Source organism: Bufo bufo, chromosome 4 (genome assembly GCF_905171765.1).
Source record: "Bufo bufo chromosome 4, aBufBuf1.1, whole genome shotgun sequence".
NCBI lineage: Eukaryota > Metazoa > Chordata > Amphibia > Anura > Bufonidae > Bufo > Bufo bufo.
The window spans coordinates 602,858,721-602,865,948 of NC_053392.1; positions in this window are offsets into that span (position 1 = coordinate 602,858,721).

Consider the following 7,228-nt stretch of genomic DNA (forward strand, 5'->3'; position numbering starts at 1 on the left):
CTCTGTGTTAGAATATACTGTCGGATCTGAGTTTCACGATGTAACTCAAATCCGATGGTATATTCTAACATAGAGGCGTTCCCATGGTGATGGGGACGCTTCAAGTTAAAATATACCATCGGATTGGAGAAAACTCTGATCCTATGGTATATTAACTCCTGACTTTACATTGAAAGTCAATGGGGGATGGATCCGTTTGAAATTGCACCATATTGTGTCAACGTCAAACGGATCCGTCCCCATTGACTTGCATTGTAATTCAGGACGGATCCGTTTGGCTCCGCACGGCCAGGCGGACACCAAAACGACTTTTTTTTCATGTCCGTGGATCCTCCAAAAATCAAGAAAGACCCACGGACGAAAAAACGGTCACGGATCACGGACCAACGGAACCCCGTTTTGCGGACCGTGAAAAAATACGGTCGTGTGCATGAGGCCTTATCCTGTTTTCTAATGACTATATCTACGAATCGTCACCTCGCCTCAGTCCAGGTGGACCGGCCTTTGTTTAACGCTAATTCAGCCGATGGTCTTTTGACTTTAGAAGTCCGAGACTTCCCTGTGCACGGTTTTCAGCCCATATCTGGATGAAGACAGAGGATGTTGTATTCCGGCTTGAAGGACCAAGTTGTTACAGAAGTATTTTTTTTTATCAAGTCATCTGAATTTGGAAGCAAACTAACTTGTTTAATTTTGCTTGCCGGCAAGGAGACAGCACAGACAACAGTGTTATCAAAATGGTGTCTGACATGTAGATAAAATATATACTTTTTATACCTTCTCGTTGGCAGTGACAGTTATTACCACATTACCATATCAGGCATAAAGCATCGGTTACAATTAGAGATGAGCAAATCAAAGTTGACGAAGTGGAATTCGATCCGAATTTCAGGACAAATTGGATTTCCTCGCGCTTCATGGTAATGAATTGTATATTTTTTTAAAAATAGCTGCTGCACATGTTATAAAGAGGAAGTAATCCCGGGAACGAGGGAGCAACGAAAATGCCATGCAGATAGCAAATCAGCAGATCAGCAGATCAGCCAGCCCTTGTGATGTCACAGCCCTATAAAAAGTCTCCTCCTGCCCGATCTCTGCCATTTTACAGTGAACTTAGTGCAGGGAGAAACGTTACAGGCAATAGGGACAGTAACTAGGAAAGACTTTATTCACAAAAGATTACTATTGAGCAGAGGAAGGCCGTAAACTATTTATTGATGATGCAGGTGGACAGGAGCACTCCCCTGTGTAACTGCGACATTAGCAAGTGGCAGCTCATGTGTGACACCTGCCATTTGCTTAGGCCATTTGAGGAGGCCACTTTATTTGTCAGTCGCCAGGACTACAGGGTGAACAACGTAATTCCATTCCTTCATGTCCTGGAGCAGATGCTGATAAATCTGTCTGGCCAGGGGACAGGAGACGTGGTGCCTACATCTCACTGCCACCTGAGCCTTGTGGGGACTGAACTGGAGGAGGACATTCACGCACAAGCAATGTATACAGAAATGGGTGGTTTTTCTGCACTAGTGACAGGAGAGGAGCAAGTGGAACTAGAGGGCGATAAGGAAGACCAGGCAGATGACACCAACACACCGTGGAAGTATGCAGTGGAGATCGAGGCAGGGAGTCCCTTGCGCAATTGGCCAGATGCATGCTGAGTTGCTTGCATAGTGACAGCCGTATTATCACCATTCAGCAGAGGGATGACTACTGGCTCTCCACTATGTTAGGCCCCGGCTACCGCTTCAAAATGTGGGCCTCTTTTCCACCCGCTGAGAAGGAGGATAAACTCAACTACTATCGAGACATCCTATGTAGTCAGTTGGCCGCTGCCTGTGCACGCCGTCACCCATCATCACAAAGGTCTGACCGGGGGGCCCTCTGAGCTCACATTCCACTGCCATGGCTACTGAAGGGGGGTGGGGGGCAGGAGCAGCAACAGCTCCATCAGAAGCAACTTAAGTCTGGAGTCTCTAATGAGCACTTTTCTTAGCCCGCATACTGAAGAAACCACCCACCGGCAGCAGCAAGACATGAAGCAGAATCTGAACCAGCAGGTGGTGGCATAATTTGACTGCACCCTTACTGTAACTGGGACACTGTGTTGACTGCTCATGCAGTTGCCACTTCACCACTATGTAACTGGACCACTATCTTGACTCCAGATGTGGTTTCACCCTCCCCACTCTATGACGGGGCCACTATTGTCCCTGTTTGGCCTTGTTGACATCACCATTTAATTTACCCTTCTTCTGATCTCTCAGAAGGACGGAAACATGAGAAACACAACGGGTCCTGTCTTGGAGCATCTTGGAGCATCCGTAAGTCCTGTATCACACGGTCCCTATTTTGCATCAGGATATGCTGATGATTTGGAAGCCAAAATCAAGAGTGGGTACAAAACACAGAATACATGTGTCATCTCTGTTTTGGCTCCACTGCTGTTTTTTTTTTTTTTTTGCCTCAGCAATACTGATCGAATACTGCCCAAATGCTGACCATGTGAAGGCAGATGCTCAAAAGACAGGATCCGTTTTTTGGGGTTGTTCTTATGATGGATCTGAAGAAGAGAAAAATAAACAGTGACGTCAACACAAACTTACTGCTGACACCCTTTCCACTCAATCATGGGGGCGCTACTTGTATCAGCGCGTTATAGAACAGGTTCTGTAGAAGTCTATGTGGTATCAGCTGACGACGATGTAAAAGGAGTACGCTCCTGCAGGGTTCTTTAGACCTGATGCTAACCTTGACCTAAGTCACACTTAAACGTAACTGACCAAATAAGTGAAGTGTGAAGTGATTCTAAGGCTACATTCACACGTCAGTATTTTTCTATATCCCGATTTTCGGTCCGTTTTTTGCGGATCCGTTGTTCCTGAAAATGTTTCCGTATGTCATCCGTTTTTTGCGGATCCGCAAAAAACGGAAACATGTATAAATTTCAATAAGCAAATAAAGTTGTTTGGATTTCTTTGAAAAATAAATAAATAAATTAATTAATTAAAATGTAATTTCCAGGAACGGAATCCGCATAAAACGGATGACATACGTAATGACATCCGAATGTCTTCCGTTTTTTGCGGATCCATTGACTTTGTATTGTACCAGGATCCGAATTTTGCGGAAAAGAATAGGACATGTTTTATATTTAAACGGACATGCGGAACGGAACAACGGAAACGGACAGCACACATTGTGCTGTCCGATTTTTTCCAGGACCTATTGAAAATAAATGGGTCCAGATCTGTTCCGCAAAAAACTGAACAGATCAGGAAAGAAAAAACGGACGTGTGAATGGACCCTAAGAGTGAGGCCTGTCAACTGCCTGTAATACAGACGCAAAGTAACTGTTTCACTACCACAGTGGACTACCTATGCATGTTTCTGCAATGAACAGTGTTCTAGACTAATATACAGGCTCTCTGCAGCCGGGAAATAGCTGATTTTTAACGTGATTAGTCACAAATAAATTTGGCTCAAAACTAATCTTTTTGGAAAATTTGACGAACTGTCCGAATCGAATTTTTTAAAGATTTGCTCATCTCTAGTTACAATATCACACAGTAATTACAATAACAAACAGTTTGCAGTCAGGCTATCTAAGGGTCACTGAGGAACCATCTGGGGGACTTTCTTTATTTGCTAACTTCAGTGCCTGCACACAAAAGAAAATTGTCACGGATGGTGTACAGGAAACAAGACAATGCAATATAATCAATGACTCACTGGATCCACAACTAAGGAACAAAAGGGAGAGCCCTGCATGGACCTGACCGACTCTCCCTGACTGCTCAGCCTATGCGAACACCCCAAAGGTGAATGGTCGCATATCCACGTACCTCGACTATCTAACACCTGAAGACCCTACAATAGTGGGGGGACACGACCACCGGCTCCCTACACAGACACGGAGGGAGACAGGGTCACCTGGATCCAGTAAACAGAAAATCACAAATACATATACAGCACTTATCTTTCAGACTGGGAACTAGGAACAGCATGCACACACACTCCAGGAAGTTGTATAAGCCGCACACTACTGCATTATGGGGAGGAATTTAAAGGGAAGCAATCAGTCCAACTGCATGACAGCTGAGATAGGCTAACGAGATGAGGAACTGAAACCAAAACAAGGAAAACTCAAGGAGGAGGTTCTGAACGGTTTCTGTCAGAGCTTCTCAGCTGTCTGGTTGTGACAGTACCCCTCCCTCTACGAGTGGACTCCGGACACTCAGAGCCCACCTTCTCAGGATGGGACCTATGGAAAGCCCTGATGAGACGAGTGGCCTTAATGTCCGTCACTGGGACCTACATCCTCTCCTCAGGACCATAACCCTCCCAATGAACGAGGTACTGGAGAGAACCGCGGACAAGACGAGAATCCACAATCCTAGAGACCTGAAATTCAAGATTCCCATCAACCATAATCGGAGGAGGAGGCAAAGGCGAGGGTACAATGGGTTGAACATAAGGTTTCAATAAGGACTTACGAAAAACATTATGGATCTTCCAAGTCTGAGGAAGATCAAGACGGTAGGCAACAGGATTGATGACAGACAGGATCTTGTAAGGCCCAATAAACCTAGGACCCAACTTCCAGGAGGGAACCTTCAATTTGATATTCTTGGTAGACAACCACACCAGATCACCAACATTCAGGTCCGGACCAGGCACACGTCTCCTATCTGCCACACGCTTATATCTCTCACTCATGCTCTTTAGATTATCCTGAATCTTTTGCCAAATAGATGACAAAGACGAGGAGAATCTGTCCTCATCAGGTAAACCAGAAGACCCCTCTCCCGAGAAAGTCCCAAACTGCGGATGAAACCCATATGCACCAAAAAATGGTGACTTATCAGAGGACTCCTGACGACGGTTATTTAAAGCAAACTCAGCAAGGGACAAAAAAGAACACCAATCCTCCTGATTCTCCGCCACAAAACAGCGCAGATATGTCTCCAGATTCTGATTGACGCGCTCTGTCTGTCCATTCGACTGCGGGTGGAAAGCAGAAGAGAATGACAACCGAACCCCCAAGCGAGAACAGAAAGCCTTCCAGAATCTGGAAACAAACTGCGTGCCCCTATCAGAGACTATGTCTGAAGGAATACCATGCAATTTGACAATGTGGTCAATAAATGCCTGCGCCAGCGTCTTAGCATTGGGCAAACCAGGAAAAGGGATGAAATGCACCATTTTGCTAAAACGGTCCACCACCACCAGAATCACAGTCTTCCCCGAGGAACGAGACAGGTCCGTTATAAAGTCCATGGACAGATGTGTCCAAGGACGGGAAGGAATGGGTAAGGGAAGGAGAGGACCTGATGGCCGTGAATGAGGGACTTTGGCACGAGCGCAAGTCTCGCAGGCTGCCACAAAACCCTCAACCGACTTACAAAGCGCAGGCCACCAGAATCTCCGAGCAATGAGATCCAGTGTGGCTCTTGCCCCCGGGTTCCCAGCAAGGACCGTATCGTGGTGTTCCTTAAAAATCTTGTGTCTCAAAGCGAGAGGCACAAACAACCTCCTATAGGAGGACAAAGATCAGGAGCCTCTGACTGGGCTACCTGCACCTCTGCCTCCAATTCAGGAAAAAGAGCAGAGACCACCACACCTTCAGCCAAAATGGGACCCGGGTCTTCAAAATTCCCACCTCCCAGAAAACAACGTGACAGGGCATCTGCCTTCACATTCTTAACCCCAGGGCAGAACGTGACAACAAAATTAAACCTTGAAAAGAACAAAGACCATCTGGCCTGTCTCGGGTTCAGACGCTTGGCTGACTCCAAGTAGGCCAGATTTTTATGGTCAGTAAACACGGTAATAGGGTGTCTGGCTCCCTCTAGCCAATGGCGCCATTCCTCAAAAGCCAACTTGATGGCCAACAATTCCCTATCTCCCACATCATAATTTCTCTTTGCGGAGGAGAGTTTCTTCGAGAAAAAGGCACACGGTTGCCATTTGGCAGGAGAGGAACCCTGAGACAAGACCGCACCCACCCCTACCTCAGAAGCATCAACCTCAACTATGAAGGGTAAAGAAATATCAGGTTGTACCAGGATGGGAGCGGAAGCAAAACTCTCCTTGATATTAGAAAAGGCCTTACGCGCCTCTACCGACAAGGAAGAAAAAGCTACCCCCTTTCTGGTCATATCAGTGAGTGGTTTAACAACAGAGGAATAATTCAAAATAAACTTCCTGTAATAATTGGCAAAGCCCAAAAAACGCATCAGCGCCTTCTGATTCTCAGGAAGCTCCCACTCAAGCACAGCGCGGACCTTCTCGGGGTCCATGCGAAAACCAGAAGCGGAGAGAAGAAACCCCAGAAATTGAATTTCTGGAACCGCAAACACACATTTTTCCAGTTTCGCGTATAATTTATTCTCCCGCAGTATGAGCAAGACCTGACGTAGGTGTTCCTTATGAGTTTTGAAATCAGGAGAAAAAATCAAAATGTCATCCAAATGCACTAATACAAATTTTCCCATTAAATGATAAAAAATGCTGTTCACGAAATGCTGAAAAACAGCTGGGGCATTCATCAAACCAAAAGGCATAACCAAATTCTCAAAATGGCCTTCAGGGGTATTAAAGGCCGTCTTTCTTTCGTCTCCTTCTCTGACCCTGACCAGGTTGTATGCCCCTCTTAGATCTAATTTGGAAAAGACTTTAGCCCCAACAACCTGGTTAAACAGGTCCGGGATCAGAGGAAGCGGATAAGGGTCACGAATAGTGATACTGTTCAGCTCCCTGAAATCCAGACAAGGTCTTAAAGAACCATCTTTTTTCTTAACAAAGAAAAAACAAGCGGCAACAGGTGACTTCGAGGGTCGTATGTGTCCTTTTCTCAGACTCTCAGAGATATAAGCACGCATAGCGACCCTCTCAGGTTGGGAAAGATTGTATAAACGAGATTTAGGCAGCTTGGCACCTGGGATGAGATTAATAGGGCAATCGTACTCCCTGTGCGGGGGCAAATCCTGAACTCCACTCTCAGAGAAGACATCCGAAAATTCAGAGAGGAAAGGTGGTACAGTCTTAGTAGAAACCTCTGAAACAGATGTCGTGAGGCAATTCTCTCTGCAAAAGTCACTCCAACCATTTATTTGCCTCGCTTGCCAATCAATGGTGGGGTTATGTTTAGTGAGCCAGGGTAGCCCCAACACTAGAGGAGTAGGCAAACCGCTAAGGGCGAAACATGACACATCCTCAACATGAG